The 14,529-nt window shown below is 40.1% G+C and overlaps 1 pseudogene; it reads left to right on the top strand.

Annotated features, from left to right (window-relative positions):
- The first annotated feature begins 8,334 nt into the window (after positions 1–8,334).
- On the top strand, positions 8,335–9,813 carry LOC470311 (Y-box binding protein pseudogene; annotated as a pseudogene).
- Positions 9,814–14,529: the final 4,716 nt, after the last annotated feature.

The following is a 14,529-nucleotide window of genomic DNA, read 5'->3' as shown; positions in this document are numbered from 1 at the left end:
GAGTGAAGTGCAAACTTTCTTTTCATTAAGAGACAACTCGCAATTATGTAAAAAGTGTGATTTATGCCCTACAGAAAGCCCTCAGTCTACCTCCCTATCCCAGGGTCCCCCCGACTCCTTTCCCAACTAATAAGGACCCCCCTTTTACCCAAATGGTCCAAAGGAGATAGATGAAGGGATAAACAATGAACCAAACAGTGCCAATATTCCCTGATTATGCCCCCTCCAGGCAGTGGGAGGAGGAGAATTCGGCCCAGCCAGAGTGCATGTACTTTTTTTTTCTCTCAGACTTAAAGCAAATTAAAATAGACCTAGGTAAATTCTCAGATAACCCTGATGGCTATATTGATGATTTACAAGGGTTAGGACAATCCTTTGATCTGACATGGAGAGATATAATGTTACTGCTAAATCAGACACTAACCCCAAATGAGAGAAGTGTCGCCATAGCTGCAGCCCCAGAGTTTGGCAATCTCTGGTATCTCAGTCAGGTCAATGATAGGATGACAACAGAGGAAAGGGAACGATTCCCCACAGGCCAGCAGGCAGTTCTCAGTGTAGACCCTCACTGGGACACAGAATAAGAACATGGAGATCGGTGCCGCAGATATTTGCAAACTTGCATGCTAGGACTAAGGAAAACTAGGAAGAAGCCTATGAATTATTCAGTGATGTCCACTATAACATAGGGAAAGGAAGAAAATCATACTGCCTTTCTGGAAATACTAAGGGATGCATTGAGGAAGCATACCTCTCTGTCACCTGACTGTATTGAAGTCCAACTAATCTTAAAGGATAAGTTTATCACTCAGTCAGCTGCAGACATTAGAAAAAACTTCAAAAGTCCACCTTAGGCCCAGAGCAAAACTTAGAAACCCTATTGAACTTGTTAACCTCAGTTTTTTATAATAGAGATCAGGAGGAGCAGGTGGAACAGGACAAACGGGATTAAAAAAAGGCCACCGCTTTAGTCATGGCCCTCAGGCAAGTGGACTTTGGAAGCTCTGGAAAAGGGAAAAGCTGGGCAAATTGAATGCCTAATAGGGCTTGCTTCCAGTGTGGTCTACAAGGACACTTAAAAAAAGATTGTCCAAGTAGAAATAAGCTGCCCCTTCGTCCATGCCTCTTATGTCAAGGGAATCACTGGAAGGCCCATTGCCCCAGGGGAGGAAGGTCCTCTGAGTCAGAAGCCACTAACCAGATGATCCAGCAGCAGGACTGAGGGTGCCCGGGGCAAGCCCCAGCCCATGCCATCACCCTCACAGAGCCCCGGGTATGCTTGACCATTGAGGGCCAGGAGGTTAACTGTCTCCTGAACACTGGCACAGCCTTCTCAGTCTTACTTTCCTGTCCCGGACAACTGTCCTCCAGATCTGTCACTATCTGAGCAGTCCTAGGACAGCCAGTCACTAGATATTTCTCCCAGCCACTAAGTTGTGACTGGGGAACTTTACTCTTTTCACATGCTTTTCTAATTATGCCTGAAAGCCCCACTCCTTTGTTAGGGAGAGACATTCTAGCAAAAGCAGGGGCCATTATACATCTGAACATAGGAGAAGGAACACCCGTTTGTTGTTACCTGCTTGAGGAAGGAATTAATGCTGAAGTCTGGGCAGCAGAAGGACAATATGGATGAGCAAAGAATGCCCATCCTGTTCAAGTTAAATTAAAGGATTCCGCCTCCTTTCCCTACCAAAGGCAATACCCCCTTAGACCCGAGGCCCAACAAGGACTCCAAAAGATTGTTAAGGACCTAAAAGCCCAAGGCCTAGTAAAACCATGCAATAGCCCCTGCCATACTCCAATTTTAGGAGTAAGGAAACCCAATGGACAGTGGAGGTTAGTGCAAGAACTCAGGATTATCAATGAGGCTGTTGTTCCTCTATACCCAGCTGCACCTAACCCTTATACAGTGCTTTCCCAAATACCAGAGGAAGCAGAGTGGTTTACAGTCCTGGACCTTAAGGATGCCTTTTTCTGCATCCCTGTACATCCTGACTCTCAATTCTTGTTTGCCTTTGAAGATCCTTTGAACCCAACGTCTCAACTCACCTGGACTGTTTTACCCCAAGGGTTCAAGGATAGCCCCCATCTATTTGGCCAGGCATTAGCCCAAGACTTGAGCCAATTCTCATACCTGGACACTCTTGTCCTTCGGTATGGGGATGATTTAATTTTAGCTGCCCATTCAGAAACGTTGTGCCATCAAGCCACCCAAGTGCTCTTAAATTTCCTCGCTACCTGTGGCTACAGGTTTCCAAACGAAAGGCTCAGCTCTGCTCACAGCAGCTTAAATACTTAGGGCTAAAATTATCCAAAGGCACCAGGGCCCTCAGTGAGGAACGTATCCAGCCTATACTGGCTTATTCTCGACCCCAAACCCTAAAGCAACTAAGAGCGTTCCTTGGCATAACAGGCTGCTGCTGAATATGGATTCCCAGGTACAGCAAAATAGCCAGGCCATTATACACACTAATTAAGGAAACTCAGAAATCCAATACCCATTTAGTAAGATGGACACCTTAAGCAGAAGCGGCTTTCCAGGCCTTAAAGAAGGCCCTAACCCAAGCCCCAGTGGTAAGCTTGCCAACAGGGCAAGACTTTTCTTTATATGTCACAGAAGAAACAGGAATAGCTCTAGGAGTCCTTACACAGGTCTGAGGGACGAGCTTGCAACCCATGGCATACCTGAGTAAGGAAACTGATGTAGTGGCAAAGGGTTGGCCTCATTGTTTACGGGTAGTGGCAGCAGTAGCAGTCTTAGTATCTGAAGTAGTTAAAATAATACAGGGAAGAGATCTTACTGTGTGAACATCTCATGATGTGAATGGCATAGTCACTGCTAAAGGAGACTTGTGGCTGTCAGACAACTGTTTACTTAAATACCAGGCTCTATTACTTGAAGGGCCAGTGCTGCGACTGTGCCCTTGTGCAACTCTTAACCCAGACACATTTCTTCCAGACAATGAAGAGAAGTTAGAACATAACTGCCAACAAGTAATTGCTCAAACCTATGCCACTCGAGGGGACCTTTTAGAGGTTCCCTTGACTGATCCCAACCTCAACTTGTATACTGATGGAAGTTCCTCTGTTGAAAAAGGACTTTGAAAAGTGGGGTATGCAGTGGTCAGTGATAATGGAATACTTGAAAGTAATCCCCTCACTCCAGGAACTAGTGCTCAGCTGGCAGAACTAATAGCCCTCACTCGGGCACTAGAATTAGGAGAAGAGAAAAGGGTAAATATATATACAGACTCTAAGTATGCTTACCTAGTCCTCCATGCCCATGCAGCAATATGGAGAGAAAGGGAATTCCTAATTTCCGAGGGAACACCTATCCAACATCAGGAAGCCATTAGGAGATTACTATTGGCTGTACAGAAACATAAAGAGGTGGCAATCTTACACTGCCGGTGTCACCAGAAAGGAAAGGAAAGGGAAATAGAAAGGAACCACCAAGCGGATATTGAAGCCAAAAGAGCCGCAAGGCAGGACCCTCCATTAGAAATGCTTATAGAAGGACCCCTAGTATGGGGTAATCCCCTCCAGGAAACCAAGCCCCAGTACTCAGAAGAAGAAATAGAATGAGGAACCTCACAAGCACATAGTTTCCTCCCCTCAGGATGGCTAGCCACTGAAGAAGGAAAAATACTTTTGCCTGCAGCTAACCAATGGAAATTACTTAAAACCCTTCACCAAACATTTCCCTTAGGCATTGATAGCACCCATCAGATGGCCAAATTATTATTTACTGGACCAGGCCTTTTCAAAACTATCAAGCAGATAGTCAGGGCCTGTAAAGTGTGCCAAACAAGTAATCCCCTGCACTGCAGGCCATACATTTCAATCCCTGTATCTTTAACCTCCTTGTTAAGTTTGTCTCTTCCAGAATCAAAGCTGTAAAACTACAAATAGTTCTTCAAATGGAGCCCCAGATGCAGTCCATGACTAAGATCTACCGCGGACCCCTGGACAAGCCTGCTAGCCCATGCTCTGATGTTAATGACATGGAAGGCACCCCTCCCGAGGAAATTGCAACTGCACAACCCCTATTACACCCCAATTCAGCAGGAAGCAGTTAGAGCATTCATCAGCCAACCTCCCCAACAGCACTTGGGATTTCCTATTGAGAGGGGGTACTGAGAGACAGGACTAGCTGGATGTCCTAGGCTGACTAAGAATCCCTAAGCCTACCTGGGAAGGTGACCACATCCACCTTTAAATACGGGGCTTGCAACCTAGCTCACACCCAACAGATCAGAGAGCTCGTTAAAATGCTAATTAGGCAAAAACAGGAGGTAAAGAAATAGCCAATCATCTATTGCCTGAGAGCACAGCAGGAGGGACAAGGATTGGGATATAATCCCAGGCATTCGAGCTGGCAACAGCAACCCCCTTTGGGTCCCCTCCCTTTGTATGGGAGCTGTTTTCACTCTATTTCACTCTATTAAATCTTGCAACTGCACTCTTGTGGTGCATGTTTGTTACTGCTTGAGCTGAACTTTCACTCGCCATCTACAACTGCTGTTTTGCCGCCGTCACAGACCCACTGCTGACTTCCATTCTTCTGGATCCAGCAGGTTGTCCACTGTGCTCCTGATCCAGTGAGGCACCCATTGCCACTCCCAATCGGGCTAAAGGCTTGCCATTGTTCCTGCATGGCTAAGTGCCTGGGTTCGTCCTAATCAAGCTGAACACTAGTCACTGGGTTCCACAGTTCTCTTCCATGACCCACAACTTCTAATAGAGCTATAACACTCACCTCATGGCCCAAGATTCCATTCCTTGGAATCCATGAGGCCAAAAACCCCAGGTCAGAGAACATGAGGCTTGCCACCATGTTGAAGTGGCCTGCTGCCATTTTGGAAGTGGCCCACCACCATCTTGGGAGCTCTGGGAGCAAGGACCCCTGGTAACACAATGGTCATGATGACACTAACCTCAAAGTTTTGTCACTTATTATCTCTATTGATAGTTCACTGTTATGCAAAATTTGCCTCCTATAACTTTATTTTTGTTATCTTTGTCTTCTAAGGACAAACTGAAAATTAAATGAGAATTGTCCCATTTTCACGACCATTTTCTCAGATCACAGTTCCACCGAATTTCTAAAAATTCATTTTTCTGGGATATATCCATTTTTTTAACCATAGCTTATAAAATGAGAAAACATGATATTTAGTTCACTCAAAATCATGTGATTTTTTTTCTGCAGATACAATTGATTAAGGTTCTTCCTAAATTTTTATTAGAAACTGAGTCCAAAATTTCAGTTATGATTTCACACCAGCAGAAAAGAGTAGCACCCCTACTACGTACCAATTAGTAAAGCTAAGTTTGGGTTTCATGTATTAGCTCTCATGGGCTACTCGGAGATAAATTGATCTTGCAGTCAATTAAAAGCAAAGGATTTTTTGCTAGAAGTGTGCTACCAAGCTGTGTGTCTCTGGCTTGTGCAGTTAACTATTTAAACCTAAAAGCAGTACTTTATACCTTTTAAAGGTCAAATTGCTGGTTTCAATCCGGTGTTCTGGCCTCTCATGTTCTTCTTTGATTCCCGCATAAAAGGCTTGTGACATCTGCAAAGGTGATGAGCCTTTCTCTCTTATACAGCTTCATGAATGTCTTAGCTGAAAATGTTGACCAGAGGCTCATCAGCAAAGTCAATTCTCTAGCCAGAGCAGTGTCCTCAACTTTAAAACCAGATTATAGTGAGGAAGTTACGCTGTTTGTCACACACAGGAAGAAAGGAAATTGCATACTGCTGCCAATATTGCACTCTTCCTGAAAATAAATAGAAATGGCCTTTCAAGAGCTCCCAAAATGAAGTTTAGGATATTTTAAAAATTCTTCTTTCAATAGTAGGATGGCAGAAGGAACACCTGAAATATTGCTTGTTTGTATTCTCAGAACTTTTGCTGTTAATTGTAAACAAAATTGGCAGTTATTTGCATAACCTCATATGAAAGGGAATGAAAGGTCTTTATGCCCAAAAACATTTTATTTGTGTATTCATTCATTCAATCAATAAATGATTAAGCAAATATTAAGTTCTTGTTATATTCAGAAAATGTAGTGGATTCTGGACATTCAAAGATAAAGTATTATCCTGCCCTTGGAGCTGAATCACATAAAGGAGGTAATAGAAACTCAAGCAAGTGGAATAAAATGTTAAGGAGTTTTATTACCTACTCAGAATAGTAAGATAGCATGAAAGTAGGATACAATAATACATAGTATATCTATATTAACATATCTAAATCTTATCTACGTATACATACCAAAACAACCATTGGAAAATATTATGGAAGTTCTCATTTAGAATTTCAACAGATACCTCTGAATAAATAATAATAATCTGATGTATTTCATATAATAAAACTATAAAATATTACTCATATTACACAACTAGTTAGTATAAGGACAAGATTTAGACTTACCTCATCCACTTTCTGAGTCCATGCACTAAAGCACTACTTTATCAGAGCTCACCTTCTAGAATGGCAAAAATCAAAATGAGTATTAATTCTCAGTGATATTGAGGATATGAGAAAACTCATGTATTGGTAGTGCAAATACAAATTGCTATAAAGAACTGCCTGAGACTGGGTAATTTATAAAGGAAAGAGGATTAATTGACTCATTGTTCAGCATGGCTGGGGAGGTCTCAGGAAACTTACAATTATGGCAGAGGTGAAAGGGTACCAAGGCACCTTCTTCACAAGGCAGCAGGAAGGATAAGTGCTGAGCAAATGGGGAAGAGGTCCTTATAAAACCATCAGATCTTGTGAGAACTTACTATCATGAGAACAGCACAGGGAAACTGTCCGATGATTCAACTACCTCTACCTGGTCTTTCTCTTGACACATGGGGATTATGGGGATTACAATTCAGGATGAGATTTGGGTAGGGACTATATTAGTCTGTTTTCACGCTGCTGATAAAGACATACCAGATACTGGGCAATTTACCAAAAAAAAAAAAAAAAAAAAGAGGTTTAATTGTACTTACAGTTCCACGTGGCTGGGAAGCCTCCCAATCATGGCGGAAGGCAGGGAAGAGCAAGTCACGTCTTACTTGGATGGAAGCAGGCAAAGAGAAAGATCTTGTGCAGGGGAATTTCTCTTTTTAAAACCATCAGATCTAGTGAGACTTATTCACTATCATGAGAACAGCATGGGAAAGACTTGCCCCGTGATTCAGTTACCTCCCACTGGGTCCCTCCACAACACATGGGAAATCAAGATGAGATTTGGGTGGAGACACAGCCAAACCATATCAGGGACACAAAGCCTAACCATATCACCTATAAAAATACAAAATTTTGCAAATGTACATGTGCCATGATGTTCTTTGCACTATTATTTATAATAGAAGATTGGCTAAATAAATTTCAATACATCCATGTAGTAGAACACTATGCAATCATTTGAAAAGGCAAGTAAAAGGTAAAACTATAGGGACATAAGCAGACCAGCAGTTGCATGGGCTGGGGTGGGAGTGGGCAGTGAAAACAAGAAGGTACAAGGAAAATTTTAGAGGTTGATGGAAATGTCTTAAAATTGAATTGTAGTGATAATTGTACAACTGGAAACATGTACTAAAAACTGATCAAACTACAAAAAACCTGTAAGTCTAGATAATAAATTATCAACAATAGTTACCTCAAGATGTGGGAATTATGAGAAACCTTTCAACGTAAATAATCTGTATTATTTATATATTGCTACATTTTATTTTTGTGGATTACTTTAGTACTCAGAAAAACAGCTCCTAAATAATATCTATCTTAAATCAATAAACAATATCATATAATGATGAAAACCCACTTTCCCAATTATAATAAAGATGATTACTAACATTACTATTTTTTCAAGTAATGAGGCACAAGTACTAAAAATAACCAAATATAATTACTATTATTGGTAATGATTTGATTGCCTGTATGAGAAACCAAGTGAAAGACTACAAAATGAAATGTAGTCAATAATATGGTTAGTTATGAAATAAATGTTTAGAAATCAGTATTTTTCTATATGTTTACAATAACAAAAGAGAAAATATAACAAGAATTCTTTAGATTAACTCAGTAAGAAAGGTATACAACCTATATAAGGAAAACCACAGACTTCCCTGAGGGTAACAAAAGCATAGAATAAATGCTATTTTTTTAGTTAAGATGATAATATTTTAAAGAGGTCAGTTATATACACATTGATCTATAAATGTAGTGAAATTTCAATACATGTTTGTGTTTCATTTGTAAATTTTTAAAAATTTTAAAGAGTGACCACATAAAAATAAGACTTTTCTAGAATTATAACAATGAGGGGAGAGCGGACCCCAGAGAGCCCTGAGCAGCCCCACCGCCGCCGCCGGCCTAGTTACCATCACACCCCGGGAGGAGCCGCAGCTGCCGCAGCCGGCCCCAGTCACCATCACCGCAACCATGAGCAGCGAGGCCGAGACCCAGCAGCCGCCCGCCGCCCCCGCCCTCAGCGCCGCCGACACCAAGCCCGGCACTACGGGCAGCGGCGCAGGGAGCGGTGGCCCGGGCGGCCTCACATCGGCGGCGCCTGCCGGCGGGGACAAGAAGGTCATCGCAAGGAAGGTTTTGGGAACAGTAAAATGGTTCAATGTAAGGAACGGATATGGTTTCATCAACAGGAATGACACCAAGGAAGATGTATTTGTACACCAGACTGCCATAAAGAAGAATAACCCCAGGAAGTACCTTCGCAGTGTAGGAGATGGAGAGACTGTGGAGTTTGATGTTGTTGAAGGAGAAAAGGGTGCGGAGGCAGCAAATGTTACAGGTCCTGGTGGTGTTCCAGTTCAAGGCAGTAAATATGCAGCAGACCGTAACCATTATAGACACTATCCACGTCGTAGGGGTCCTCCACGCAATTACCAGCAAAATTACCAGAACAGTGAGAGTGGGGAAAAGAACGAGGGATCGGAGAGTGCTCCCAAAGGCCAGGCCCAACAACGCCGGCCCTACCGCAGGCGAAGGTTCCCACCTTACTACATGCGGAGACCCTATGGGCGTCGACCACAGTATTCCAACCCTCCTGTGCAGGGAGAAGTGATGGAGGGTGCTGACAACCAGGGTGCAGGAGAACAAGGTAGACCAGTGAGGCAGAATATGTATCGGGGATATAGACCACGATTCCGCAGGGGCCCTCCTCGCCAAAGACAGCCTAGAGAGGACGGCAATGAAGAAGATAAAGAAAATCAAGGAGATGAGACCCAAGGTCAGCAGCCACCTCAACGTCGGTACCGCCGCAACTTCAATTACCGACGCAGACGCCCAGAAAACCCTAAACCACAAGATGGCAAAGAGACAAAAGCAGCCGATCCACCAGCTGAGAATTCGTCCGCTCCCGAGGCTGAGCAGGGCGGGGCTGAGTAAATGCCGGCTTACCATCTCTACCATCATCCGGTTTAGTCATCCAACAAGAAGAAATATGAAATTCCAGCAATAAGAAATGAACAAAAGATTGGAGCTGAAGACCTTAAGTGCTTGCTTTTTGCCCGTTGACCAGATAAATAGAACTATCTGCATTATCTATGCAGCATGGGGTTTTTATTATTTTTACCTAAAGACGTCTCTTTTTGGTAATAACAAACGTGTTTTTTAAAAAAGCCTGGTTTTTCTCAATACGCCTTTAAAGGTTTTTAAATTGTTTCATATCTGGTCAAGTTGAGATTTTTAAGAACTTCATTTTTAATTTGTAATAAAAGTTTACAACTTGATTTTTTCAAAAAAGTCAACAAACTGCAAGCACCTGTTAATAAAGGTCTTAAATAATTGTCAAAAAAAAAAGAGGGATAATTATGTATTTGATATTAAAATTTATTTTATAGTCACTATAATTTAAGAGTAGCATTGTCATTTGAATACGACAGACCAAAAGAACAAAACATATCCCCTCACATATATAAAAGAAGAAATTATATGATAAAGACAATACTATTTCAAATTAGAGAGAAAAGCAAGAATTAATAGATAAATACTATTGGACGCAGCTGCAGCTCACAAGTTCAAAAATAAATTAGATTCCTACTTCTCACTTTATCCCCAAGACAAAAGTGATATGTGCATTTAAAACAACAGTCCAAGATTCCTAAGGAAAGGCCTTTCTGTTTAAAAAAATACAAATTCACTGATAATAGTCTGTGAGCATTGTGGTTTCCAATGTCATTAGTATCTAACCTAAACATGAGATCAAAAAGACAATAAAAGAAGAAACATCCAGACCTTAGAGAGAAAAATTATTTCAACTGTCCCCAGCACTGTGAGTATTTAAGAAAAAAAATGGATTTTTCAGACAGATTTTCACTAAAATCCTGGCCCTACCACTTACTAAGCAATTACTTAGTCTCTCTCTTTGCCTCAGTTTCCTTTTGAGTAAAGTAAAATAAATAATATATACCAAATTAGATATGATAGTTAAATGAAATAATTTATGCAAAGTACTTTACTGGCAGTTAGATCTTAAATTAATGTTACCCTTACCTATCTGTAATAGTCTGCTTGGGCTGCCATAACAAAATACCATAGACTGAGTGGCTTAAACAACATAAATTTATGTTCTTATAGTTCTGGTGTCTGGAAAGTTTAAGATCAAAATGCTGGCCCATTCAGTTCTAGGGAGGGCTTTTCTTTTGGCTTGCAGACAACCTCCATTTTTCTGTCTTCACATAGTAGAGAGAGAGTGCAAGCTCTCTGTTGTCTCTTATCATAAGGGCACTAATCCCACCATGAGGGCCCCACCCTTGCAGCCTCATCTAACCCTGATTACCTCCCAAAAGCCCCATCTCCAAATGCCATCAAGCTGGGAATTAGGACTTCAATATATGAATTTTTGGCAGGAGGGATACTAACATCCAGTCCATCATACTGTTCCACCCTCTTTCTTCTCCAAATACTTGCAGAACAAGAAATGCTAATGGCTAGCTTCCTTAACTATTATTTTCCCTGTATGTCCTTAAAATTTAGATAGATAAGAGCATTCATCAAAATAGTTACTGATTTATTCAACAAACAGTTCATAAGCACCTACAATTTTCCAAGGATTGTGCTAGGTGCTGGAATTATACAAATTAGTTAATCAGACATGGTTCTAGCCTTCAACAACCAACTTCAGATCATGTTTTATCTCTTCCTTAAAAACCACTATTTCCCTCCCTCTGTAGGGCTCTATTAATGTTAAGAGTTTTCCTATTTATTCAGTCATTTTCTTCTTGGAAAAAGCAGCACAGCCATTATTATCTCCATTGAATACATGAGAAAAAATAGGTGCATAGAATTTAAGGTCAGGCCATAATATTCATAGATGCTTGGCACTAGAGAAGATGAAATGAAGAAGAGTTACTTTCAAAGTCTATGTCTTTGAATGTCTTTGCTTTCTTCTCAGTCTGCATTCTTTAAAGAAGCAAGCCTGTTTGGACTCCTGACAACATTGAAGTACAATGTCTTTTCAAAAATATTTACTAAAATAATTTCTCCATTTAACCTTCAGAACAGCCTCATGAGCAAGAGGTACCTCTCTTCTTCAGCAGTTTCGTAAAATTGAAGTGAGGAAAAGGTCATAATATCAATTTCAACAGGACTTAAGTTGAAAAACAGTATTTTATCAGTATCTGGTGATGCCACAAAGAAACATATGGCCATGTTCCTTTTCAAAGGAAAGGTTTCATTTATGTTGTTTATAATGCAGCACACAAAAAATTTGGAAAATTCCAAGCAATAGTTATTGAAGTAATTATCATTGATCATTTCAGATAATGAAACTAAAGTTTAAACCATCAAGTGTCTTATATAAGGTACCACACAGTTGGAGTTTGTGTACACTTATCTAATGTTCCTTTTATTTTTCATAAAAATGATACTAACACATGGCAAAACATTTTTCTTTTAAAAGTAAAAAAAAAAAAAAAAGTTGTTTCATCTCTCTCTGCAATGTTAGCCCAAGTCCTACCTCCACTACCCAGAAGTAACCAGCCTTGTCTGGTCCTTGTGAAAAATCAGGCACCTAACATTGATGTGTATAAATACCCCTTTTAAACATATAAATGAGATTATCGTAAAAATAATATTTTGCAGCCTTCTAGTATCAGTAGCAATATACTTTGGACAGTTTTCTAGAACAGCATATGTAGTTCTACCTCATTCTTTTTAATGACACATCAATTTCATAAGGGCCAAATTCTCATTTTTTTCCTGGCTCTTGGTAACCGCTGTCCTTTCTACCAAGCCAAGTAACTCTCTTCCTTAGTAGATACAAAAACTTGAATTGAAAATAAGGTCATAATGGCAATTTCAACCGGACTTAACTTGAAGAACAGTATTTTATCAGTACCCAGCCATGCCATAGACTTTTTTTCAAAGGAAAGGGGTTTCCTTCCAGGCAGTTTGTGCTGCAACACACCAGAAATAGGACAATTCCAGGCAACGTCCTCTCTCTTTCATACACACACAACACAAATCAAAGACCTAAACTGTTAACTGGCTGTATCAACCCAACACAAGCTTCAAGTAAATTCTTCTCAGACCTTGCACCTCAAGAAAAATACCCTCAAATTCACAATAATAAAAAGAAAAAGCAAAAAAATTACATTTTCTTTACACTAAAGATAGAAAGATCAATCTGCTAGTGATAATACTGAGCTGTTATTTTGACAAATACAGACTTTAAAAGATAATTTCCCAACATTCAACTGTAGCCGGAGATAACAGAACTAAAATCCTTTCCCTAAACTCAGCAAGGTCCCTAAAATGCTGCCTAGTTAGATTAAAAAAAAAAGGTTTCAATAAAAGTGAGACCAATAAAGACAGACTGAACCCCAGAATGCTCAGAAACATGCAACTCAGTAGATTTGCAGGAAAAGAAACCTCACTTAGGTAAAAAGATTAAAACTCCTATTTAGCAAACATTGGCTTTACTAGTACAAAATCCTTAGTAATCATTTCCCCTAATCAAATGGATGTCCTGTTGCTGTGTAATCAATGATAATGGATGTATTCTGCAAACTGCAGTGTTTAGAAGCCTTTTCAAAGCAGGGAAGCCACACTGTCCTTTGCAGCCTCTCAGAGGAAAGCAGAGATAAAGAAAATGGCCATCTTCCTGACTCCAGGCTCTAAAGGCCAACAAAGCTCATTAGCTATTTATCTGTGTGCACAGAGTCACATTAATCATGAGATACCATTCTACAAACATCACCCAAAGGGAGACATGCTGGGAAAGAAAAATCAGTTGAGAAAGCCAGACATTCAAACTTAAGACAGCATCAGAGCCAAAAGGAAAAAATTATGGGTGTAATTCATTTAGGTGTCACATTTTTATTAATTGCCTTTGCTATACCAGGTGCTACCTGTACTAAGGATATGAGTATAATAAAATTTAATCTTCACACCCAAAGATCTCCCAGTATAGAATGGGATGCAGAAATGTAAATAATTACAATTCAATGTTATAAATTCCATGACAAAGATAAGCCATAGAGTTATGGGAGGATAAAACAGGCACCTCTAATCCTACGTGACTCAGGATAAGCACATAGAGAAACTATTTTGAAATCCTTACTGGTAAACTGATCACCATGGTTTGCTTAGGAGGGGAAATATGTGACCAAAAGACGGAATTGGAGGGAGACTTATTTTCAACGTGTACATGCATTTTTGCAACTTTTGAAATGTGTACTCTTCACATACATCACCTATTCACAAATTAATTAATTAATTTTATATCAAATGGTGATTAAAATTGATTAAAAAATTAATCCTTGTCCAGAGTGAAAAAGAAATAACTGTCTAATATCTGCTTATTCATAGTCGAGAAAAATAAGAATGCATTAGTACCCATGAATAAATAATAATGCATTTGAATTTTTATAAGCAAGTTTGAAATTCAAAAACCTTGCATCTTACAACAGGACACCAGGTTTCCATGCAATCAAGTCATGGACAAATATAATACACTGCTGGTCATAGCGTAAGTTGATATAACCACTCAATAAAACAGTTGACTTTATCCAGCAAAGTTTAAGATATGCATAACTTAAGACCCAATTCTCATCCTAGATATACACTATAGTGGTTCTCAATCTTTAATATGCATCACAAGCATCTGGAAGGCTACTTAAAACACAGATTGCTTGGCCCCACCTCCGGTGTTGCCAATGGAGTAGGTCTGGGGTGGGACCTGAGAATTTTCATTGCTAAGTTCCCAGGTGATATGAATGTTGTAGATTCAGATGCCACACTTTGAGAACCACTGCTCTAGAGTAACTTATACACACGTGCAGCAGGACACATGAACAAGGATGTGCACAGCAGCATTTTTAATAATGCCCCAAACTGTAGACAACCAAAATTACTATCAATAGAATAATGCTCAAGTTGTGCTGAAATCATGCAATGGATTACCATACAGCAAGGAATATAAATTACAGCTGCAGGCAATAATAGCAATGACTCTCAAAAATATAATACAGTGCAAAAAGATGTAAGACACAGCATATTC

This window comes from Pan troglodytes, chromosome 12, assembly GCF_028858775.2.
Source record: "Pan troglodytes isolate AG18354 chromosome 12, NHGRI_mPanTro3-v2.0_pri, whole genome shotgun sequence".
NCBI classification, from domain to species: Eukaryota; Metazoa; Chordata; class Mammalia; order Primates; family Hominidae; genus Pan; species Pan troglodytes.
Note: the sequence above shows the minus strand (reverse complement) of the source record. Positions and strands in the feature narration are given on the sequence as shown.